Source organism: Lutra lutra, chromosome 2 (assembly GCF_902655055.1).
Source record: "Lutra lutra chromosome 2, mLutLut1.2, whole genome shotgun sequence".
NCBI lineage: Eukaryota > Metazoa > Chordata > Mammalia > Carnivora > Mustelidae > Lutra > Lutra lutra.
In genome coordinates, this window is record NC_062279.1 from 175,897,468 (window position 1) to 175,924,098 (window position 26,631).

At 44.9% G+C, this 26,631-nt stretch overlaps 1 protein-coding gene across 13 annotated transcripts in view; it reads right to left on the reverse strand.

The window, feature by feature from the left end:
• APBB2 (amyloid beta precursor protein binding family B member 2) overlaps positions 1–26,631 on the reverse strand; it is a 370,851-nt gene that overhangs the window by 201,117 nt on the left and 143,103 nt on the right. For 11 of the 13 annotated variants that reach the window (XM_047719169.1, XM_047719175.1, XM_047719167.1 and 8 more), the window contains one exon: positions 23,136–23,251. The exons of the other annotated variants lie outside the window; for them this stretch is intronic. The gene's annotated coding sequence lies outside the window, so the exon portion shown is untranslated. The remainder of the gene's footprint in view (positions 1–23,135; positions 23,252–26,631) is intronic. 13 annotated transcript variants of the gene reach the window in all.

Sequence of the window (26,631 nt, forward strand, 5' to 3'; positions counted from 1 at the left end):
TATTCCCAGTGTCTGGTGTGTGGCAGACATTCAAGAAATAGCCCATAAAGGAATGTATAGAAATCTTCACTAAAATGTTCACAGCAGTAATCTCTGGGTGGCAGGATTTTGAAAAATGTCTTCCAATGCTTTATATGCTGCTGATTCGTGTAAATTCTTTTATATGAGTACGAAGTATTTTCATATTCAGAGCAAAGAGTTATTTTCAACGTGGAAGAAAGTTTGTACATGAAACAATCTACATACATACTATGTTTCTAGAAGAAAGAAAGAAAGAAAGAAAGAAAGAAAGAAAGAAAGAAAGAAAGAAAGAAGCATGCCCCATCTCCCTGTCCCCCCACCCTCACCATGTACGCCTTTTCTCTTCATAAAGGAAGCCTCTGGGGTAATAGGTGATAAGGCTGAGTTTTCCTAAGGAAGACTAGGTTTTAGAGTTTGTGAAAAGGAAGACAGCAACCACCCATCTGCCTCCCATGCTATATTTGACAGATTTTACTCTGTAGCTCCGAAAACATGTTAATAGGACTTCTCGCGGTGAGAGGAAGGGATTAAAAAAGCAAAGAACCTTGTTGCGATAGTTTGGCACTAAATCGAAAATGGCTCACAGGGCCTGCAATTCATGGAACAAAGATAACATCTTTTCATAAAATCTGCACTCCAAGACGTCCCAAATATACAACCGGGAAATGCCGACGGCAGTGACGCAAACGCACCAAACAGAACAATCCCAAACAAGAACGAGAGGAAGCCTTAATTTGCTTCACTGGGCCTTCATAGATCTATTAGAGAAAACATACGAGATGAACTGCCTCATAAAACAGATGGTCTTCTCCAGTTCCCTTTTTTTTTAAAAAAAACAAGATAATTAAGGGAAACGAAAGAGTAAGGATCTTGTTAAATTGGCTAAGGAAAATGATTTCATTTGAAGTAGAATGCCTGAGTTTCTGGAGAAAGGATTTCAAGTTTCCCCTCAAAGCTGATGCAGGTCATTTGGCAAAGCCTATACCAGAAAGGGAAGCCATCCCTAGGGCAAGAGCCTTCTAGATAGTAAAGAACATCCTGTCAGACCCTTTTAACAGAGGCAGAAAGGAAGGCTGTGGGGTAACATGGCCTTGTTGAAAGAGCACTGGACAGGGAGTCAGGACAGAGGATATTGGACTTCTTGATTAGTGAGTCTAACAAACCTATTTCACTTGTCACCTTTTAATTTTCCTAGAGAAAGCCATTATTCATTCCCGTATCCTATCTTGGTAATAACAACAAATGTGATAATGAGAAAAAGCTCTATAGCAAAGACTGCAAGTACAAAATTGTTAGTTTAGAATGGAATTTTGTTTCATTGCCACATATAAAAGTCCCACTGTGCAGTACTGATGTGAATCAAAAGTCGGAGGGAAGGAAAAGGAGGGTCCAGGTGTTCCAAACCTAAGAGAAGAAGACTATGTCCATGTCTGTTCTCTAAGCTCTAAAACACTTTTTTGAGAAAAAGGAGAAACAGATAAAAGTATACCACAAAAGCAACTCAAAATTCCACGCCAGATTTTTGATTGAGACAACGATAGGAGCCAGGAATCTTTTATGGTCTTGACTGGGATTCAGCCAAGAAAAGACATTGCCCCCAAATGTCACCTCGTCAGCCATAATGCCTACCGCACCTGAATTTTCAACCAAAAGCCAGGGGTAATATTTAGCTCTGGAAAGCATTAAGTAACTATTGTTGAGGGTTTCCTCTGAGCTAAATAAACATAAATAGTATGCACAACGTCGCTAGGGTTTGACAAGCCCTAAGAGACAGACACTATTATTCTCATTTTACAACTAAGTTAAGAAACTTACAGAACATCAGACAGCTAATAAGCAGCAGGGCCCAAGCTCCACACCCCGTCTATGATTCCAGAATCTTCACTTTCGTATTCTACTCTACTGCCTCTCCCAGAAAGCAGAAAGAGGGATGGGACTGGCGAAACAGAGCCTCCAAAGATCCCATTTGCAGAGATGACCAGTCCCTCACCTACTGGTTCCAGGAGGTGAGTGTCACAACCCAGCAATTAGGGAATAGCTTCTCTTCAGTCACATCACAAAAGCCAACACTGAACTTCCCTTCTGGCCTGCCTCATTACCTCGGGATCTCTCCTCTTCTCCCTGCATTCTTGAAATCCTTTCTCTTCTCTCATTGGGACTTTTCCTGATGCTTCTCATACCACTTCCCTAATCCTTCTTCATGAAAACCAAATCCACTCTAGTCTTCAAAAATTACAGTGAAATCTCATTTCAACACATAATGCATATGAATCAATCCTGATTTGGCCATGTAGTGGCTTGGAGTTACTGGGCAATTTTCTCAATGATAATAGTCTCTAACATTTACATCACATTGACTACTTACCAGACATTGTCTTAAGACTTCATACATATTAAAAAAGAAAGAAAGAAAGAAAGACTTCATGCATATTAACCATTCCAATCCTTATAACCACACGGTGAGTTACAGAACTATTACTGTCCTCATGGCACAGAACTAACAGGCAGCGAGGTACTGAGTAAGTGCCCACAGCTACACACCAGGCAGGTGGTGGTGAAGCTATTCTGTTTTCGGTTTCTCTGAACTTCAGTTCTCTCCTCTATGAAATAAAAATATTTATTTATTTCACGTGGTCCCGAGGCAGAAATGGAATAAACATAGCTAGAGTGGTTCCAGATAATTCTTAGATTCCCCCTTCTTCCTCTAGGATTTCTGGGATCATCCTGAGGTACAATCCAGAAACTTTCAATTAGGTGAGAACAGGGAGATAAGGGAAGCAAGTGCTCGGTGTCTCCCGGACATGCTGTCTCATGTGTGAGTTAACACCCTTCTGAGGCAAATCCTACCATCCCTGTTTTTACAAAGGAGCAATTCGAGAACTCGTGCTTGGATGTCCTGCTAGTGACTTGAACCAGAACCAGAATCCACATCTGCATATTTTCTCTCCACTGTGTTTTAAGGGGCTTGAGGGGACAGCCAAGCCCGCTAGTTCCCCATCTTCCTCACGTAGCCATACCCCCAAGAGGACGGCTGTATAAATGCCACAAGCAACCAGTGTTTCCGAGATTGCCAGTGTTATCTTCCCCAGAGAAATCAAGATAGAAAAGCATCATCAATGATAAAAGTAGGGGGGAAAAAAGATAAAAATAGGTGTAGTCACTTTTACTGACCCTGCATGATTCCCAACTCCTCTGATAAGAAAAAAAGGAAGGAGGGCGGGTGGGCAAAGCAACGATAATAGGAAGGAGGGCCAGAGGAAGGAGGGAGAAAAACAGAAAACCGTCCCAGGCCACAGATGATAATGAACATAATCCCGAAGTACAATCTCTGTGTTCTCTCATCTGCTTTAGGACTTTTTTTTCCCACAAGAGGGTCAGTGACTGATCTTATTGGGACAACCTTCCTTCTCGGCCCTTTGGCCCAGGGCCTCCGGTGAGAGGCCTCAGGGAATACGGGCTGCCCAGAAACGCTCTCCTCAGAAAGGCAGCAGGAGGGAAGAAAAGGGCTCAGCCCTGACCCGCAGGCCGAGGCCGGGGGAGGAACAGGGCGTTCCTCTCCACACAGGATGCCCATTCACACACACACACCAAGGTCCTCCTCTATCTCTGGCCACCATCGGCTCTCTCAGCCAGAACGCAGGGACTGCCAGGAAAGCGGAAGGCCACATGGCTGCCAGGGAAGCTGGAACAATGGCGGCCCGGAAGCCAGAACCACACCCCTCACCTCGCCTGTGCTCCCACCTGCTATTCTCAAGCTGGGAAAAGGACACGCCGCCTCAGAACTGTCTTAAAAATCTGTTTAGACCTACCATGGGTCCAGTATCACGCTGACAGATGAGCTTGCGAGGGTCCATAAACTCAGAAATATTTTCGACACACTTGCATGGATGGCTCTTTCTTGAAGACAGTTTTTCTAGGTTAAGAACTGCTACCCTAGTTGGTCACAGTGAGAAAACTGGGCTATGGAAAAAGAAATCCTCACCCTCCCACAAAGTCTCCTTCTCAGGCACCCTGGTTCAGTGAGGCAGACATCAAGCAAGATCCCAGCCACCTCTGACATTGTCCTGCCCCAGCCCTTGTGTCCATCTGGGTTCTGGCACCAGCGACCCATGGCTCAGGAGCTACGGGCATCTGAATTCTCCTCCCTTCATTGCCAACGGCAGTGCCTAAGCCACGGTTCTACAAATTCTCGTGGAGGCCTGCAGCCTACCTCCCCCTGATCACCCATCTGCCCTCACTCCAGCCTCCTGCACACTTCTACAGATATGTCCTTCCAAGAGAATTCACCACCTTTCTTGCCACCATGCCATGTCCCAGACCATTAAAAGTGGGACCCTAGGGCCAGAGTACCTGGGTTTGAATTCTACCTCCATCATCTCCTTTGAGTGTCTCTGGGTAAGTCACCTAACCTCTGTGTCTCAGTTTTGTCAACTGTAAAACGGGCACAATGAGGGTACCCACACCAAAGGCTTGCTGCAGGGATTAGGTGAATATGGTACATTTGGTGCGATATAAGTCTAAACTGTCATCATCATCAAAGTGAATCTTTTAAGAGCTCCCCACTGGCTAACAAATAAAAACCCCCATTCCATCAATGTGCTCTCAAGATACTCCATGTGCAAGTCCAAACTAGGCCCAACTTGCCTCTAGTCTCTATGGACATAAGCCCTTTCTGTACCACCTGACCCCCAAGGGCACACCAGACTGGGCTCCACACTTTTTTTTTTTTTTTTTTTTGGGCTCCACACTCTTTACTGAACCTACTGAAAGCTTTCCATTCATACGCCTCGGTTACTCACTCTGCCTGGGATGTCCCATCAGGGCCTGTTGAACCCTTACTATCTCTCCTAGATGAGCCCACTGATCCTACCCAAGTCACCATGATCAAGACTTCCAGTGGACAACACTAAAGGTGTTAATACAGCTAGCAGGTTTTGTGGTCCTGCCCCTACCTGCCCAATAGCCATCTTTCTGATCTACCTCCAAGAACTAACCTTTATCCTCTTACGACTCCAGCAGTCAGAACAAAAGGCTTTTGCAGCCTTCTTCTGAAGGGTGCTTGGGGACACACATTGCTTCCTGGTTCCTTTGGAATAATAATCTTTCATTAACGAAGAAGAGGATGCACAGGTCAACCATATATATTTTTATTTTATACACAGATGACTGAAATTGTTTTAGGTCTAAGCTCCAAGGATACAAAGAAAGAGTCATTTTACTAGCTGATGTCTACAATCTCTCTTTATTATTTTGATGGCACTGGGACTTATAATTCCTTTCTTCCTAACAGCTTAGAAGACAATTTTGATTTTATACCTTAAAGTATCTCATAATACACATGATAGCACCACCTGTTTTGTTTTGTGTTTTAAGATTTATTTATTACTTGAGAGAGTGGGGGAAGAAGAGGGGGGAGAGAGAATCTCAAGCAGACTCCTGAGTGTGGAGCCTGATGTAGGGCTCGATCCCACAACCCCAAGATCGTGACCTGAGCAGAAACCGAGTCGGATGCTCAACCCACTGAGCCACCCAGGTGCCCCCATAACACTACTTCTACCTTCCACATGGAAAATGATGCACTGAGTATTTGCACAAAGTCCCAGACAGTGAAAAAGAAAACCCTAACTTGGGTTATTATTTCCACCCCCTCCCTATTTTCAGCAATGCAGAATCCCATGATAAATTATTTTCTATAAAAGTACAGAACTAGCCCCCAGATTTCCTGAAATCCCCAGGGTGGAACTTAGCTGTAAAAAGTTTGAAAAGAAGTAGAAAATTTAATATCCCATTACCCTGAAATCCAATAAAGCCTGTTGGAGCTTCACATTTTTAAGAAATCAGACTATTTGTGCTATTACCCCAAGTACTGCTATAGCTTCCTACGAAGCCATAAATATATACAATGTAGTTCCCCAGAACACGGACTGAGACGATCATAAAAAAGGCCATAAGGAAGATACCAGCCATGAAGCATGGCTCCACGGTACTTGCTACAGCAGGTTTGTGCAGGCGAGTTCATTTATTTTGAAAATTACATTTCTAAGTCCACAACTCATTGCTTTCAACTGTGAACAACTTTTAATAAAAGTTAGAATGTCCTTCTCAGAGCCGGTTTTCACATGAGCTAAAGGTCATACTGAATATCAAGGAACAGTTAGGAGGCAATCACGGCATACGGGGAAAAGCTCATAACATCTGTATCTTCATGTTTGCTTCAGCTATCATTGCATTCAGCTGCAAGCATCACAAAACCTAACTAACAGGAGAGTCAATAAACAGGAAGTCATTGGAAGGTTCAAGGCTGCTGGTGTCAGTGCAACAGGAACAATGTCAGAGCAGGTATCCTGGTGATGCTCTCGGCTTTTCCTTCACACTTGTAACCTCATGGTGACATAAGGGCTGCTGTGCGTTCAGAGAGTATCGGTATTCACGGCAGAATGTGGAGGAAAGCAAGTGAGGGCACGGACAGGCTCATGGGTCAGGTTTTATCAGGACCTTAAATGCTTTCCTGGAAACTCCACCCCCACACCCCAGTGGACTTAGTCTCAGGTGTGTCCCCCCCACCAACCAGAACCAGGTCAATATGACTGCACTAGCTGCGAAGAATCCTGGGAAGTCAGCGGTCAGGACCAACAGGTTGGCTGGGAGCATCACAACTACTGTCTGAGGCTGATCACCACGCCACTCTGAAGTAAATGCTGAGTCTGTTAGCAAAAATGGAGCAGGACAGAGGCCCTGGGTGGGCAATTATTTGTCTCTCTTTTGAGTCGCTGTCTTGAGAATAAGAAAGTCATCCAATAAGTAGACAAGATAATTACTTGTATTTATCTTGTATTTATACTTATTTATAAATAAGTATTTCCAAAGTGTTTTTTGCTCCCCCAACTCAAAAGCATCTACTACATAGAAAGTAATGTGTTACAAATTCCAATACCTACAAAACGAAACAAAAACTGGTTAATCTTCAGGTTTGTACACTCTGGTCTTTTCTCTCTGCATCTGAACAGATAAATATTGACAATCAGGGGGCGCCTGGGTGGCTCAGTGGGTTAATAAGCCTCTGCCTTCGGCTCAGGTCATGATCTCAGGGTCCTGGGATCGAGTCCCGCATCGGGCTCTCTGCTTGGCAGGGAGCCTGCTTTCTCCTCTCTCTCTCTCTGCCTACCTCTCTGCCTACTTGTGATCTCTCTCTGTCAAATAAATAAATAAAATATTTTTAAAAAAATTGACAATCAGGTGGGGAAAAGGTGGTGCGAAGTCTTGGTGCTGTGAATCCCCGTCACAACCTGAATGGATTCTACAAAGCTCTACCTGAGGTGAGTCTCAGCTTTCGCTAGGAAGGCAGGCCGCGTCGGCTGTGATACACATGTTAAAGATGGGGGCGAAGCATCCGGCCTGTATTTTCCCCACAACGTTCTCCCTCCTCCCTCATCCACCTCCCCTGCACCAAACAGGTGCATCTCTTCAGGACCCTGGATCTCCCATGGGATCACCCTCCCTACTTAACATTCAATGGTTTCCCACTGCTATTCAGAAACTATCAAAACCCCCTACCAAGACTCCAAGTCTGTGCAGCCCAGCCTCCTTCCCCAACCCCAACCCCATCTCTCACCAAGCCTTACCATGCCTGGTATGCTCTGGACATTCTGGTGTCCTTTCCATTCCTTGAACTGTCCCTAATACCACAGACTGCAATGAATGAGCTTTCCTCAGTTCTACAGGGCTGAGCTTTTCCCAGGCTTCCGATCACAGATCAAATAGCACTTCCTCGGGGCGCCTGGGTGGCTCAGTGGGTTGGGCCGCTGCCTTCGGCTCGGGTCATGATCCCGGGGTCCTGGGATCGGGTCCCGCATCAGGCTCTCTGCTCGGCGGGGAGCCAGCTTCCCTCTCTCTCTCTCTGCCTGCCTCTCTGTCTACTTGTGATCTCTCTCTGTCAAATAAATAAATAAAATCTTAAAAAAAAAAAGAACACAGCACTTCCTCAAGGACATTCTCCCTGTGCCACCAACGTCATGGGGGCCCTGCCCAGTAACTCTCCATAATCTTGCTGAGTCCTCCACAGCCCGGCCCACAATCTGTGATTATCTCCTCTGTCTCAGTGGCTTTCTTCTTGTCTCCCTCCATCACTCAAACGAAGCAAAGCTTCAGGAAGCAGGCCCCGTACCTACCTTAGCCCGGTGATCTGTCCCCACAGCCCAGCACAAAGAAAGGCTCTAGACCATTCTGCCATCTGCTTCTGGGACCCTGTATTCACTAACTCCTCGAAGTAGCCACCATATAGACACTGCACCCTCCGGAACCTGTGCCCCCACAATCCCTGACCTGGGACTCTCCTCTCTCTCCCAGCAGCTTCTCTTGCTTGTAACCCCTTCCTACTCCTCTCAGGGCTGCTGACGCAGGCGGCCAAGTGGTCTGGAGCACAGAGCCTCTAGCCAGATAGCCTGGGCTCGAATCCCAACTACACTGCTTACAGGGTAGCCTGAAAAAAGTTCCTCGTCTCCTCTGTGCCTCAGTGTCCTCATCTGTAACAGAGTGATACCAGAAGCTCCCATGTCACAGACAGCTGCCAGGAGGATTGGGAAAATACACGCTAAGGGCTCAGAACAACGTCCGGCTTGAAAGAGTTCCATTATTAACAACACCGTAGTTAGTAATGTCAATAGCTTATCAGCACGAACAGGCTCTTTGTTTTCGCTCAGATATATTCTTCCCATGCAGCCCCATTTCCACAGGTCCCTCCACAACATCCCCTCTCAGGTGCGCCTCGAGTACTACCCACGGCACCTGCAACCCCACAGTGGCTCTTTTAGCTCTGCAATCTGAATGAATCCCATCTACTCCCAGACCCTTGTCCTACTGGAGGATGGAGCTCTCAACATTTGGGTTTAAGCCCTTGAACTTCACTGATGACACAGATCTTTACTGGCCTTCCCCTCCTCTGACCTGCTACACCAACATGATTTGATTCTGATCATTGTTGCCACCTTTGGTCCTGTCTACATATGAAAACATCAGCTCTTTGAGGACAAGATGTAACTCTTTTTGGTCCTCTAGAGGAGCGAGCACAACATTAAAAGTACAGCAGATATGGTATCAATCTGTCTACTGATTGGCTCTGATCATCCCTCCAGTCTTAACTCCACCTTGTCCCTCAACCAGAGAAAGGGGAAGTATTGTAAGCCTTGATTAAACTGGACCCTCAGTGGAAGAGACATGGGTTTCAAAAACCAAAGGTTTCTATCTCCTGACATTCAAAAACACCAGGAAATCCTCTTTACCCCTAGGTGAGCCCCAGTCGCAAGGCTAGAATGGTAGCAGGTATGCACGACTTAGCCAAGTCATGTTGGATTTATTGGTATTGAGTTCCAAGTAAGCAATATGCAACTTAGGCTATTTGGGGAATTTTTTTGTACCCTTGGAGATGGGGATCAACACTTCCCATGACTGGATACTCCTAAGAGAGAATTCTAAGGAAAAGACAAATGTAATTCCACAGGCTTATGTATTTTCCATAAAACTGAAAGGAAGAAAATGACTTAAAAGTCTAGATATGGTTCAACGAAGCATTCTCTATAGAATACGCATGCTTGCTTTTTTCTGTTTCTATCCCTCTCTCCATAAACACACACACACGTGCATGTGCACATTCAAGAAAAGTTTAGAAGGTACGAAAGTTAACAGTGAACTGACCTACCTGGTGATTCTGAAATATGCCAAGTCATTCCTTTCAGAAGTCTATGGGTTCCATCTTGCAAGGATTTTTGTGGCCCTCATTCAGGTCATCAGAGGTCACGTCCCCCAAGAACAGTATTAGGTTTGCATAAAGGAACAAGTATCCAGGAAACCTGGAAAAATAACTTTGTCTGCTTTGTTTTCAAAACTGCCCCCTAAAGTTGCATATTTCTCTTTTTCCCTTTCCAGAGGCTGCTCCCAGAAGATGGTCTCCGGCCCCTGAAATTTGGCTAGAACATTTCTTCTCAATTACTCCCTTGGCAGGAAGTCCTGTGGCCACTTCCCCAGAGGACAACACACTTTTCTCATTTCTCTCCGAGTCAACACCTACCCACACACACAGAAGGCTAATCCATCCCACCACCTGAACCTTCTTATGAGACGTAGGAAAAATGTGGTTTGGAAGCCCCTAGAGCTGTCGTCCCAAAAAAGCCAGACATGAGGTCTGCAGATACCTGCCGCTTTGCAAACAGGTTCCCCGGGTACAAGAAAGCTGGTCTATGGAAAATAAAAAGGGAAGCCACACTTTGTTCCCTCCAAGGACTGTTCTGCCACATCTTTGAGGCTCATTCCACAGCAAAAGCAGACACCAAACAGGCTTCATTCCCGGATGTCCATTCCTGTGACTGAAGACTTGACTCAGGGACTCTGGGTTCTGCTTTTTCTTTTTCTTTTAAAGATTTTATTTATTTATTTGACAGAGAGAGAGAGATCACAAGTAGGCAGAGAGGTAGGCAGAGAGAGAGAGGGGGAAGCAGGCTTCCCGCTGAGCAGAGAGCCCAATGTGGGTCTCGATCCCAGGACCCTGAGATCATGACCTGAGCTGAAGGCAGAGGCTTAACCCACTGGGCCACTCAGGCGCCCCTGCTTTTTCTTTGGTTCTTGAAGGGAGAAGCTGGACCCAGAGCATCCATGTGAAGAGGAAATTTTTTCATGACCATGATGAAATACATTTTGCTGTAACACTTCAACTCTCCACTGGAGAAGGAGCAGACTACAGAGGGAATTTTTAAAAAAAAAAAAAAAAAAAGTAAAAATTTACAGAGAAGGGATTTTAATTTGGATAGCTGAACCTTCATTTCTCTCTCCAGAGAGACAGAGACATCACCTTTCTTTATGACTGTCACCATCAAGATCAAACCCTATTTACCAGACATGAAAACAAGCTCCATTTGATGAGGATCTAAAAACAGAGACAGTCGATAGGCCTCCGATTAGCAATTTCAGAGCTTTGGTTCACATGGTGTGTAAAATCTCGAACCTAGCTCACCGATGCCGAGACATGTCCAGGAAGTGGTGCTCTGCGAGGGGTCTGGTGCTTGTGGATGACACTGTACTTCACCACACTCCAAAGCCGGGGTCATTCAGGTACAAGGGTCTTTGCAGAACACTGGTTCACTGAATTTATATTTACTTAACACTCAGTTACGCTTAAGGTTCTCTGAAAATCAGAGATTGCAACCTGGTGATTCCAAGGTCTTAAAATCCTGTAATCGGTCTGTGCTAGTCCATATGGTGAGTCAAGATGACAAAGATCAAAGATGACAAAGATGGGGCGCCTGGGTGGCTCAGTGGGTTAAGCCACTGCCTTCGGCTCAGGTCATGATCCCAGGTCCTGGATTCGAGCCCCACATCGGGCTTTCTGCTCAGCAGGGAGCCTGCTTCCTCCTCTCTCTCTGCCTGCCTCTCTGCTTACTTGTGATTTCTCTCTGTCAAATAAATAAATAAAATCTTTAAAAAAAAAAAAAAAGATGACAAAGATGACAAAGATGGACGCTGCCTGTTTCAAACATACAGAACACCTGAATAAGATAGAACAGCTTTTTTTTTTTTTTTTACACGAAGAAAAGTCAAAATCATGAGAAGGAAATCCCTGGGCTAAAACTGAAGACAGAATTCAAAGTCAGTAAAGACAGTTAAAGCTTGAACACATAGAAGGATATCAGAGCACGGTAGGGCCTTAATGTCAAAGATTCTGATGACCTATGGAGAAGAAAGGGACACACAGTCCAGAGGGCCCATGAAACTGGCTGGCCGGAGCTGCGCTGTCTGTCTCTGCTGTCTGTCACCAGGGGCTGCCCTCAGTCAAACCAATTCCAGAAAATATCCATTCTCCATCCCCTAGGCTTTGCAAGGAAGCTTTTGCTTAGGGATGAGGAAGGAAGGAAGGAAGGAAGGACAGAAGGAAGGAAGGAGAGGGAAGGGAAAGGAGGAGGGAAGGGGAGGGGAAGAAAGGGAGAGGGGAGGGAGGGAGAGAGGGAATAAACAAAATTTTAAAAGTCTCACCAATATAAAATCAAAAATCTCAAGATGACTCTCACATGGAGGTATGGTATCTAAATTAGTAACATCCATGTAGTATCAGATTTCCTGGCCCAGAAAATAATATGAAAACTGGTCTGGAAGCAATGATACACACGGAGCACTAACTGAGGAAATGAAAAAATGCTCTGACTTTCCACATTCTTATTCACACTGGATTCCCACGGCAAACAACCCCCACTAATGATGCCCTCAGTGTCAAAGTTTAGGACGAAACAAGGAAAGAAAAAAAGAGAGAGATGGCAATGTAAATGGCAAAATCTACGTCCAAGAGCTAAAAATAGTAGACAATCTGAAAGAGGCTTTATATTTAAGCAATTGAAGAAAGCAAAAACGGGAGAGCAAAAAAGGACAGCAGGTGAATTTAAAGAAATCTACTAGAAATTCCAAGAGTACAGGAAGGAAAGAAAACACACACACACACACACACACACACACACACACAGTATATTATATACAGAGCATACACGCACACATACCTACATGCACACAAATCAATTCTATTTCCACATACTAGCAAAGAATAATCTGAAAATGAAATTAAGGAAACAACTGTTTATAATAACATCAAAAAGAATACTTAAAAATAAAAAAAATACTTAAAAATAAAATTTAGGAAGTGTTAAGACTTGTACACTGAAAGCTACAACACATCACTGAAAGAAATTAAAGGAGAGCTAAGGAAATGAAAAGATATCCATGTATATGGATTTGGAAGGCAATACTATTAAGATGGCAATACCTCCCAAAATTAAACATAATCCCTATCAAAACCCATCTGGCTTCTCTGCAGAAATTGAAAAACGTATTCTAGGAAGGGGAAGAAGAGTCTTTCAACAAACAGTGCTGGGACAACTAGATACACAGACGCAAAAGAACTAAGCAAACCACTGCTTCAGAACATATCGACTCCGTGACTCAAACACTTAAAGGCAAGCACTGAAATTATAAATTGATTAGGTGTTGGTTCCTTAGATAGGACGTCAAAAGTACAAACAAACAAACAAACAAAAAAACAGATAAACTGAACTGCATCAAAATGCAAAACTTTCATGCTTCAAAGGACACTATCAAGAACGTAATAATATAGCCCACGGAACAGGAGAAAATTTTTATAAATTGTTTAAGGGTGAAGAATAAATAACCCAAGTTAAAAATGAACAAAGATTTCAAAGATGCTCGCCATCATAAATCACTAGGAAAAGGCAAATCAAACCCAGATTGAGATACCACCTCACACCCACTAGGACAGCTAGAATCAAAAAGACAGATAAAAAGTGTGGTAAGGGTGTCAAAAAAGTGGAACCCCCAACCATTATTAGTGGGTCTGTAAAAGGGTCCAGCTACTTTGTAAAATAGTTTGGTTTGGCAGTTCCTCACAAAGTTAAAATAGAGTTACCATATGACCCAGCAATTCTGCTCCCATATGTTATCCCAAAAGAAGGAAAACATTTGTCCACTCAAAAATTTATATCAGGCACCTGGGTGACTTAGTCAGCTGAGCAACTGCCTTTGGCTCAGGACGTGATCCTGGAGTCCCAGGATCAACTCCAGCATTGGGCTCCCTGCTCAGTAGGGAGTCTGCTTCTCCCTCTGACCCTCCCCCCTTTTGTGCTCTCTCTTTCTCTCACTCTCAAATAAATATCTTAAAAAAAAAAACAAACAAACAAAAAAAAACCTTGTACATGAATGCTCATAGCAACATTATATATGATACCAAAAAGTAAAAACAACTTAAATGTCCATACATGAATGAACAGAAAAACCAGATGTAGTTTATCTGTACAATGGAAAATGGAATATGATTCAACAACAAAAAGAACAAAGTAGCGATAAGCACCACAACATGAATGAACTTTGAAAATGTTACACGAGAGACACATGTAGATTCACAGTTTCCGAGACAGGGATGTACATGTGTGGTGAAAATGTCCTGGAATCAGGCAGTGGCGACTTATGTATCTTTGTGAATATATAAAACGCTACTGAATTTTATAATTTAAAGGAGTGAATTTTATAAAGTGTGAATTTTACCTCATTTAGGGGGAAAAACTCAATGGGAAAATTCAATAATAAGGTTAGAAACAGCCCAAGAGCGAATTCATGAATTGGAAGGTAGTCTGGGTAGCTAACAAGCAGGCTTTACTCCAACAGAATTAAGAGATTTGTCAACAGTACAGTGTCCTGGAATTTGGCATCTCGTTACATCCTCCTTCATACTAAACCTTGCCTCTTACTCTTATCAGGTTAACAGGAGTCTTACCCTTTGGCTAAAGTACTTGGCATAGCAATTCAGAGATTAGTTGTTTTTGAGAGGAAACTAAGAATTCTCGAAGCAGATGAAGTAACTTCACACACACACACACACACGTGTGTGTGTGTGTGAGAAAGTTCATTTAAGAGCAAATAGTTGACAATAACTAGGAAAGGGAAAAGTCCGGGATGGGAAGAGAGAAGGAAGGTGTGATAAAATGAATAATGTTGATCCCTCCCCTCCCCTCCAAAGATACTCATATCCTGATCCCTAGAACCTTGGAAATTACCTTATGTGGGCAGAATGGACTCTGCAGATTGGGAGAAAGACTAAAGTCTTCACCGGGGAGAGATCTGGATATTCTGGGCACGTAACTGTAAGTACAGTGGTCTTTCTAAGAGGAAGGAGTACCAGGTTTTACTACAGAAGAAATGAAGGTGCTGTGAGCAGAGCCTGGTGCGCTCCACTCTGGAGACGGAGAAAGGGGCCCAAGACCAAGGAATACAGGAAATTCCAGAAGCTGAGAAAGTCCAAGATAGTGATTCTCCCCCAGAGCCTCCATGCCGAACCAGCCTGGCAGACAAGTGTGTGGCCCAGGAAGTCCCCTTTCAGACTCCGGGTCTCCAAAATGGTAATACAATATATCAGTTGTTTTAAGTCACTACTTTTGCAGTAGTTTGTTACAGCAGGAAAAGAAAATTAATACAGGAGGTTAAGTGGAAGGCCAGGAAGATGTAATTCAGCCTTGACAGGAAATAAAGGAAACTGACCCTGAAACATACCAGGGCATTCAGAGCAGCTTCCCTGCCGGCAGAAGAGGAAACAAAGGAGATATGGGTAAGAAGGATGAGTCAGGAGGGTGCAAACAATAGGGGACACGTGTGCAGAAAGAAGCTACCCAAACACAAACAAAGCTAGAGAGCCAAGTGTGTTCAAAAACAGGATTTGGAAAGACTTGTAATGTGCAAGCAATTCCCCAACCCCCATCAATGCTAAGTAAGTTTTCAAGTAAGTTATTTGTTCATTCATTCAATATACAATTATTGAGCGCTTACTGTGTGTTGGGCCCTGTACTTCATTACATTCATAACGCTTCCTCAACATTTTTCCTATGCAAAGCACTCATACAATTACTCGAGAAAGTGGTTGCTAGCACACGGTTTAAGCTAACTAGATAAACCGAAACATTATCCTGTAAAAGCACTTTTATTTCTAATACTGCTATTATAAAGTGAAATTACCTTTACTTATTTGGATGTGATCACTCTTCTTCAAAAGCTGTGGCATGGCCCATCTGTAGGTATTTTCAGCAGTTAAAATCCAAGCTTAAATAATACTTCACTACCCATAGATTTTCCGAGTTCTAGGCTTTGAATATATTTGCTCTGACTCGGACTTGGTTCTCCTTACAGCCAAGGCTCATTTGCAGTTCTCTCTTTGGAAAACAAATACCATAGAATTTTTAATCTAGAGATTGCCTAACTATCACCCAGTCCAATTCCTCAATTTGCAGCTATCAGAAGCGAGATGCAACTGGTTCTAATAACTTGTCCACGCCTTTAGCCCTCGTGGGGAGGGCCAGGACCGGAGCTCAGGCCTCCTGTCTCCCCATCACAGCTCTGCAGCAACCGTAGGCTGCCTGCTCTTTAACCCAGACTTCTAGGCGCGGGGACTCGGTTTCAGATCTTACTTAAAATTGTCTGGCCACTGCCATCTGAAAAGCTTAAAACCAAGACAAACCACATAGGATGAAAACAAGCCACATTATCTGCACAAAAACAAACTGAGTTTTTGCACATTTGCATCCCACATATTTCATGGAGCTGATTTTTGGCCACTGAACAGATTAAAAAAAAAAAAAGTTAAGCCTCGATATTAGGAAAACATAAGGAAATGCCATTTATAACAATGAGGATAGCATATTACACCTATGGTACCAGAAAGTGCTTTTTTGTCTCCTTCTGTTTCCAGAGTAGGAAGAAATGTGCAGTCCTCGTACAAGGGTGATGGAATGGAAAGAGATAAAACTTCTCCAGAGGGCAGTTTGGGCGCACATAGCAATGTCTGTATAAACTGCAAGCAACACTTCACCTCAGCAGTTTCACTTCAGGACATTTCTTAAGAATAGAAAAAAGAGTAATGAGGGATGATTAATCCAGAGGACATCAAAAGACTGGTAACACCCTGAGTGCTCAACAGCGGGTGACTGTTTTTTGGTTTTTGGGGGATTTTTAAAGATTTTATTTGAGAGAAAACAGAGAACGGGGCCCGATCCCAGGACCCTGAGATCATGACCTGAGCCGAAGGCAGCTGCTTAACCGACTGAGCCACCCAGGCGCCCAACAGTGGGTGATGGTTAATCACGATATATCCGTGCAATGCAACAATATGTTAGATTGTTACAAATCACACCCTAGAAGAAGATTTAATAATATCAGAAGTTTCCATGATGAATTAAGTGACAAAAAGCATGTCATAAAATAAGACATACAGTATGATCCCAATAATGTTTCATATAAAGGGGCAGACACACACACGTACACATACAATGACTAAATGCATGCAAAATGTTAAAGTTGGGTTTTTTTGTGTGTGTATGTGCCTTTCAGTGTTTACCATTTTCTAAAATAAATGGATTGTTTATTTTCCATGTGGACCAAGGAAAAATCTCATCAGCAGTATTTTAAAAATCTTGTTCCTTTCATCTACCCCAACTCCAACATGCACTCCTCATTCAGAGAATCTTATTACTAAAGCTGTGAGACTCCCAAAGGACTCCTCAGCTGTGATCACCAGCGCCTGGACAATCCTGCAGGACTTCCTCCCACACCAGGAAAACCAATTAAAACCAGAGCAGAAAGCCCCTCTCTTGGGATCCTGCATCATATCCTGCCTGTCCTGGGCAGAGAGACCCACTTGGCTGTTAATGACCTTGAGCACTGCTCTCAGGCTCCTGGTTGGAACTCAAATTCCAAGTGTTTCTGCACATCCCAGCTGAGCTGAGAAATCCTGCTCCTCCCCACCCCCCCAAAACGGAGTCTGTCCAAGTATGTTTTCTAGTATTATGTGATCTACAGGCTACTGCCTCTCAAACTGGGAGTGGAGAATCATGAATGATCACTGAAAATCAATTTTTTTAAAAAGATTTATTTATCTGACAGAGCACACAAGCAGAGGGAGTGGCAGGCGGAGAAGGAGAAGCAGGCTCCTGGCTAAGCGGGGAGCCTAGTGTGGGGCGTGATCCTGGGACCCTGGGATCATGACCTGAGCCTAAGGCGGGCGCTTAACCGACTGAGCCACCCAGGTGCCCCTGAAAATCAATTTAAGGAGTCCTGACCAGGTCTGCTTGACCACGGCAGAAGTTCTTCGTATCCAGGTGAAGGAGCCTCGCCACATTCAATGTTTTTACTGCTTCCCTCTGGAGCACCACACAGATAAGCCTACCACGGGGCCTGGCGACTTTCGAGTTGCCAGGAAAGTAAATGTACTAGTCTAGAAAGATACTTATGATACCCTATTTAGTAAGCACCACGTGCAACGTTACCCCATTTCTGTGAGTAACAGAAAAGAAATACACTGAGAGGGAATACTTGACATTCAGAAGGGTCTTCCACAAAACACATAAAGCGGCCATCTCGCGGTATATAGGGCTGTGAGAGCTGGTTTTCTTTTTTCTTTATTTTAAAAATTTTATTACGCATGCATATCCATATGATTTTAAAAGCGTTATCACCCTTACTGTATTTATTACTCTTACTCTTTGTATATGAAGTACTCCTTCCTAGGGCCTCTATGTTATTTATTTTTTTACTGAATTGAATTGGATAAGAGAGGAGCTAGAGACAGAAGTCAGCATCCTTGGATGTGGGCAGAAGCCTTTAAGTCTTTAAGACCCATACCACCAAAAGCTCCAGTGGGGAGAACAGGTGAGGGGACACCACCTGAATAAGCGGTCACCAGATCACTCAACAACCCAAGTGCAGGAAAGAAAATAGATGGGAGCTGGGGAGCAGAGAAACCTAGGCTCAAATTGCAGCTCTGCTCTGACAAGTCACTTTGCTGTTTTGAGCCTCATTTTCCTTATCTGTGAAATGGGGATAATAAAATGAACCTTTAAAATTTGATCCAGTTCAAACTGAGATACTTCTAGTAACTTTAGGACACAGTGCGTGGCAGGTAATAGTGCCTGAAACAAAACCAATGTGTGACATTAGTGACAGCAAGGAAGTCAAGCGGGGGGCAGGGGGCAGGGGGCAGGGAGGGAAGAGGCCAAAAGAAACAACCCTATGTGCCTATTACTATTTAAACTTTTAATATTTTATTTACTTTTAAAAAGTAAAGAAGGGCCTTTAAGAAGGCCCAACATGAGACTTGAACTCATGACCCCGAGATTAAGACCTGAGCTGAGATCAAGAGTCTTAGCCAACTGAGCCACCTGGGTGCCCCTGCTTAAACTTTTTTCTTTTTTTTTTTTTTAAGATTTTATTTATCTGACAGACAGAGATCACAGGTAGGCAGAGAGGCAGGCAGAGAGAGAGAGAGAGAGGAGGAAGCAGCTCCCTGCTGAGCAGAGAGCCTGATGCGGGGCTCGATCCCAGGACCCTGGAATCACGACCCGAGCCAAAGACAAAGGCTTTAACCCACTGAGCCACCCAGGTGCACCCCCTGCTTAAACTTTTTGAAGGGCAATTTCTTAAGTACAGAAAAGTAGGAAACTCCCACCTCTGAGAGAGGGAAAGGCAGGTGAAGGAAGGCCAGGGGTGGGGGAGCAGCACAGGGCACAGCACCTGGGCTGCCCTCGAGGCCCTGATTACAGCCATGTGGCCCTGGCCTGAGCCAGTTCTGCCAAGAGCTCTGGAACATGCCTTCCAGGGGCCTCCTGAAGAAATGACCAGATCCCACCTCAAGCCCAAGGGAACGCCACAAATATTAGAGGATCTACCACAGATAAAGCCCTGTCCTCACAGGCGGAGAGGAAAAGGGAAGTGAAACAGAGTTTAGTGTCAAAGTCCAAAGTATCCACATACTCCAAAATTCGGAGAGCAATTTGGGACACAAGCTGCAGGAGGGAGATCTGAGAGCTCCAGTGGTACCTGCTTCTATCTGGGAACCCGGGGCAGCTTCCTGCGAAAGAGGGCAATGCTGCTGTGCCCTTGAGCAGAGTAGAGTTCTAGCAGGCGCTCAGAAGACGGGTCTGCATCGCAGAGAGGGATCGGCAGGAGCAATGACACAGTGACCCAAAGGCCACAGTGGGTCCTGGCAGGAGCAGCCCACTTAGGCTCGTGTAAGAAAACCACCGAAAGAGGCACCTGGGTGGCTCAGTGGGTTAAAGCCTCTGCCTTCGGCTCAGGTTATGATCCCAGGGTCCTGGGATCAAGCCCCACATCGGGTTCTCTGCTTGTCAGGGAGCCTGCTTCCCTTCCTCTCTCTCTCTGCCTGCCTCTCTGCCTACTTGTAATTTCTGTCTGTCAAATAAATAAATAAAATCTTAAAAAAAAAAAGAAAAGAAAAAGAAAACCACCGAAAAGTAATACCACCACCACCAACTATTATTAACCATGAGTAACGGGTACTAAAATAAGGGGGAGCAAAAGACAATGCGGAAGACTCAAATGTCAAGCTGACCTTCTGCACTAGAGGGGACCGCACCACACATTCTCGGCAGGGATGGAAGCGATGCCTCCGTCAGATGAATCTGACTAAACGCACAAGTCAAATTTTCAGGGCGAGAGACTCCTGACTGCAGAGGTCAGGAGACTAGTGCCACAGTCCAGACCCCGACCGCTGGAGTTAGAGCAGTTCAGTGCAAACACAAACAAACAAGGATGCAATCTTCTTAGCAACTCCCGGGGTAATTTCCTTTTTTTTTTTTAAGATTTTATTTATTTATTTGACAGAGAGAGATCACAAGTAGACGGAGAGGAAGGCAGAGAGAGAGAGGGAGGGAAGCAGGCTTCTTGCTGAGCAGAGAGCCCGATGTGGGACTCGATCCCAGGACCCTGAGATCATGACCTGAGCCGAAGGCAGCGGCTTAACCCACTGAGCCACCCAGGCGCCCCTCCCGGGGTAATTTCCAAACACCAGTCTTAACACAAGCACAAATGCCAGCCTAAAATGTCATCCACTCTAGCTACTGACTTCTTCCTTCGGTGTTCAGCGGCTGTCATTCCATATTCCACCAAGGAACAGCCTCCTGTCCTGAAAGAGAATTGCCCTGAACGGGAAAATAAGGATCCCAAGATAGAAAAAAGAAAAAAGCTCAAGGTTCCCATTTGCCCCATGAGCCTCAAAAATGGTTCAGAGAGCGGCACGGTATACCAACAACCCTCGACCGATGCTTCTGACCACACTTGAGGACAAAATTAGAAACTCTGGAGAATTTTTTTTCCCCCTGAAATGTTTCCTCTTCTTCAGGAACAGTGTGGTCCTGTTCAGACCTAGTCCTGGCCGAGAGGCCCCAGGTCATCTTGACTTCCTTGCCTCAGGTGACAGGAGATGAGGTGAATGCTTCCTACGGCTACGAGCGGCCACTAAAGAACATCAGAACGTCGGCTGGAGGTTTCAACCAGCAAATCTTATCGAATAATGAGGAGGAGGGAGGTACAAGGGGGAGGAAGGGGAGAACAGAAAACACACCCCCATAAAATAAATGATGGTCTGAACTTACTGCAGCAAGGGATCAACACTGTAAAAAGGAGATGAAAAGCACAAAAGGGTGAGAAGCACGTTCTAATGTCCTGGGAAGGATGTTTCAAGCAAGGTGTTCTGCAAACACGCTGAAGGCCAAGGGACCATCGTGTGTGCCCACTGCAGAACGCAGCCGCACCCCCTCCTTCCCACCAGGAAAAATGCACCAGTAACATGCACAGCAGAGGCCTCTGGGAATGGCTAGTGTGTTCCTGGCACCCAAGAAGGGTAAAAGCAGGACAGTTTACTCCTCGAGAGCTCTTAACAAGAAGTTGAGTGAAGAAGAAAGGCGCCTTTCAAGCCCGGACTCTGAAGCTCAGGACCCCCTTGGAAAAGTACAAAGAGGTTCGATGAATCACTCCCGAAGACGGTGAATGATGACCAGGTCCATAGACGTGAATTTTCCAAGTCACTGCCCTTCCTCCATCCTAAGAACCCAAACTTTCACATGTCAACCCTTTGGAAAGAAGAATGTTCTTCCAAACGCAGTAGAATGAACCACACATGATTAGCATTTTTGCAGGTCGAAACTGGTCAAAAAATAACAACATCCCATGTTTCAATCACAGTAAGTGGCTTCCAACTTCTCCACAGCCGGAAGAGGCAAATTGTTTCTTAACAGGACAGACCGTAGGTATTTTCGGCTCTGAGGGCCAAGAGGCAAAGTAGATTCTGTAGGTACTTACATAACCATTTAAAAATATGAAAACCATTGTTAGCTCCTACAAAAACGGGCGTGGGCTGGATTTGGCCCGGCCGGGGAGGGGAAGGGCACGGGGGAGCAGTTTGCTGACCTCTGTTTTACAGTCTATAAGGGTAAATTTTTTCTGTTGTTCACTGTGAAAACTGCTAATTTTAGGCTAAAGTCATGCCGCTGGAGGATGCTAAAGGATCCGGATAGAAGCTGTTTATCCCACCCGTGCGGGCGGTATCACTGGAGGTTGCTCTGAATCTCCGCTCTCTTGTCAGCTCTCCCTTCCCCGGCTGCTTCTAACCACCGGGTTTATTTTAGAAGCAATCGTCCGGGGGAGGGTTTGAGGCCAGTTCTAACTTTTCTATGAAGTAAAAATGGAGATGTACAAGGAAATGAGACTTAAAGGTGAGTGTGAATAAACATGATGATGAAAGGAATATGGGAGCAAAGGGACTGGGGAATTGCCCCGAGCAAGTCCCTGATCTGGAGCCAAAATTCCAAGGGTCCAGAGGAAGCAACAAAAGCGAATAAATAGCTCAGCAGAGGGCCCAAAGCTAAAAGACTAACATGAACAAAAAGATAAGTTGATGACAAACCCTCCTTTATAGAAACAGGAGATGATTAAAGTCATCCTCCTAAGTCAGTTGGGGGTAGGCTATACTGTAGCCATTCCCAGAAGACTATCATCAGAAAAATTTAAGTTTTGGGGTGCCTGGGTGGCTCAGTGGGTTAAGCCACTAACTTCGGCTCAGGTCATAGTCTCAGGATCTTGGGATCGAGCCCCACATCGGGTTCTCTGCGCAGCAGGGAGCCTGCTTCCCCCCTCTCTGCCTACTTGTGATCTCTGTCAAATAAATAAAATCTTAAAAAAAAAAAAAAAGAAAAGAAAAACTTAAGTTTTGTGAGACACTGAAAGACATCGCTGAGGGAATGAGGTATTTCCTCCTTTGGAGAATGCTGACAAGAGGACGGGACTCTTTCCCTAACACATATTCGACAATGACATATCTAGGAGGACATCTCTTCTGAGTCCAGGAATTCTTTTATTTAAAAGAATTGTAAAAATCAGTAGGAAATGATCTTCCTTTATGGCATCGCTATTGTTCCAAGTGTTATAGACTGTGATGCAAAAGAGGAAAGCTTAAAAAAAAAAAAAACCTGATTATGAACAGATGCATCAAAAGAGAAAACGGAGATCGCTCATATATGCTTCTGGCCTTCTCCACCCACTGGATTAGAAAAACCCAAACTTCAGGAACATTTCTCATCATTCGATATTAAACATGTCCCCTAGAGCAATCCATCCTCCCTCATTTCTAAACACTCTCGTTTCAATCTTACAGACCTTCACCAGTTGAGCGTTCTGCAATATTCTACAATGAAAGTTAAAAGGGGGGAAAAAGGGAGATCCAATCCCATACGTACATGAGCTGCCTGGGTGACAGGGAGCCTCCGGGTACCGTCTGCCCATAGTGACCGGTCAAGACATTAGCAGGGCCCTTGGCGGTTTCCAAGCACTCAGGAAAGATGGAGATGGTTTGCTGGGGGGGTGGGGGGGTGGGGGGGGGAGAGACCAAAAAAGGAAAAAAAAAAAAAGGTAGAAACAAAGCAGAGATTTAGGATAATGACTACGGTTTTTTTTTTTTTTTCATTAAAATGCTAATGCTGACCACAAATTTCCAGATAACCACATTTATGAATTATTCATAGTCCCATCGAGGCGAAGTCGCCGTGTCACCGTGGGCAGGCACAGAGCTTGCTGATGATTAGCATGTGGCCCCTGTAGCAAGTGTGAGGGAAACACAGGTCCCTGCAAGCCCATCCGTGGGGGTCGGCCCACACTGGCCCTCTTCAGAAAACCCAGCAATCCCACCCACGTTTTTGTTGGTGCTGATCTCACTCCTCCCTAAAGTCTAGGAGCAGCTCCAGCTTGGCTCTGTGCTGTGACGTCTGAACTAATAGCCTGTAAAAACTGTAAAAGCTTGAAAGAAAAAAAAGAAAAAGAAAATTTCTGTATTGGGTAGATAAGACATCAGATTATTAAAAAATAAGTAAGTGGTGCCTGGGTGGCTCAGTGGGTTAAAGCCTCTGCCTTCAGCTCAGGTCATGATCTCAGGGTCCTGGGATCCAGCCCCGAGTCTGGCTCTCTGCTCAGCAGGGAACCTGCTTCCTCCTCTCTCTCTCTGCCTGCCTCTCTGCCTACTTGTGATCTCTGGCAAATAAATAAATAAAATCTTTTAAAAAATAAATAAATAAAACAACTTTCCATTAAAGTATCACATAAATATAGAGAAGTATACATACCCTAAGGGAAGAGCTCAATGAATTTTCCTAAACTGATCAAAACTGGAACATTATCAGCACCCCAGAAGTACCCCCTACAATTACGCGTAGCTTACTTCTGATCATTTTTGCAGACATCACATCCATTTGCTGTCATTATTAGTTTCTCATTTAAGAAACATACACTGGGGGCGCCTGGGTGGCTCAGTTGGTTGACAGACTGCCTTCAGCTCAGGTCATGATTCTGGAGTTCCGATAGAGTCCGCACGGGGCTCTCTGCTTGGCGGGGGGTCTGCTTTTCCCTCTGACCTTCCCCCTCTCATGCTCACTCTCTCTCATTCTCTCTCTCTCTCAAATAAATAAATAAAAATCTTTTTAAATAAATAAAAAATAAAAAACATACACTGAACACCTCCTAGACGCCAAGCCCTGTGCCAGGCACAGGAGCCACAGACAGGAATGAGATGCTGGCTTCATCGTTAAGCAAAGTGAAGTCCAGTGGGGCCAAGAAATACACATAACCCATCCCCAAGGACAGTGGGATGGATGCAATGACATGGGTGGGGCACCCAGCCCAGAAATGGAGAAGGTAGGGAAAGCTTCCAAGTAAACGGATTGCCTAATGTGTCCTCAGACGGGGTGGGACTTAGCCAGGCTGGGAATGGGAGACAAGACAATGGAAAAGGCAGAGGTAAGAAACTGCACAGTGTAAGTCAGTGGTGCTGACCTCTCTAGGGTAAGGCCAGGAAAGAAGCCTGGAGCCAGATCCTCCCCTGTCCACATGCTCAAGGACTCTGACTTTATTCTGGCGGCAGACAGCCACTAATGGGGCAAACTGGGTTTCAGATGCATTTCTCTTTTTCGATGGATTCAAAGAGGGCAGAGTGGAGGCCAGGAGGCCAGCTAAGCCAGTTTGCTTGTTTGGTATAAGAAGGGTGGACATTAGCAAACCAGGGAAGAGGGGGAGGAGAGAATTACTACTTGGAAAACATCCAGACACTAAGAGCAGAATAACTTGGTAATTAACTAAACATAGGCAGTGGGAGTGAGGACTGAGCATAGAATACAGAAGGATGAACAAGTTTCATAAGGAAGACAAGGGGTTCCGTTTGGGGCATTACCAACTGAGGTGTAGAACATTCGGGTGGGGACACCCACATATTCTTGAGTGTGAAGCTTGGAGAAGAAACCTGAGCAAAATGTAAAGGCATCTATGTGATCGTTACGCAGAGAAAGCAGAAATTAGGTTAGTGGGTGACAGCCCCAAAGGAAAGTGGGTAGATCAAGCAGGATGAGGGCTGAGAAGCAGGCCCCTCGAGAATGGGAACAAGGATAGAATGGGCAAAGGAAGAAGACCAAAGAAGACAGGCAGAGAGGTACCATGGGATACAATGAGATGAATAAAGACAAGAAATGAAAAACATACCTTTGGATTTGCCACATAAGCAGTCAACAGTCACCCTGGCTGAGCGTAGTTTCAGTGACATGGTGGCGGCTGAGACGAGAGCGAGCAGAAGAGAAGAGGAGGGAGAACGGACGGTTGCTGGAAAGGGTTAGGTGCTGAGGGAAGTCTGTATCCATGAGCTGAAGGAGTCGGTAGAGAGAGAAAGGCTGAGAGTACAGAGGGAGGGGGGGAAAGACAGAGTAAGATCCCTATGGGGGTGGGGGAGAGGGTCGGGAGGACAGATGAAGGCGCTGAACTGGAGCCAGAAGGGAAATCCACAACCCTCTGGTATTAGAGGAACACCAGAATTAGCGGAATAGAGACAAATCTAGCCAGAGCCAGTCTGTAGGTAAGAGCATTGGGACGGGGCGGTCACGAGCGCAAACAACAAAGATATTGTAGATAAAAGAGCAGGCAAGGCTCTTCACAGAGCAGGGGCTGACCGGTAGGTGGTTTGACAACCTAGATCTTGAAAACCTTGGTTTCTCACATCTGCTTCCCTCCGAAACTGAAACAGACCAACTCTGTTTTAAAGTAAGTAAACACAGACACCAGTGCCTATCAAGGGGTGAGGGGGGCTTGGGAAGTGATCTCCCCCATAGCAGAACTTTGTAGTATCAGAAAACATCTTGTAAGTAAAACATTCAGAAGAACGCTCTTCTTAAAGTGATCTTTGGTTTGTGGTGCCAACCATTCCAAAAGTTTATGTAAGTTCTATTTTATTAAGTGAAACCACTCCCCACCATCTCACAGGGCTTCTTAAGATGTTTCAACTCAAAGACCCCTTGCAGCATGACAAATGAATGAAAAGGAAGAGTCCAAAAGCTGAAAGTAAAGGCCAGGAGAGGGGAGTGGAGCCAGCAGGAACCCCCGCCTGGGGATGACCCAGCAGCGTGCCTCTTCAGACAGCAGCACTTTCATCCCCCTTGGGATCCTGCTCCCTCTTCCACCTTGGGTTCTGGCAAATCCTCAAGTGGGTGAAGTGACTTAGTTCTTGGAAAGCATTCCAATAAGGACAAAACAGCAAGAATGATTAGAAAGTCTACTGCAAAGGAAAACACCTTGGAAAGGAGATTTTCTGTTCTCCAGGCAGATTTGGTGATCTCAAAAGTTGTGAGGTTACTCCACAGTCTGTCTGTCCTGTTACCATGAACATTCCCGGGCCATCTTTGGTACACGGCAGAATTTCAGAAC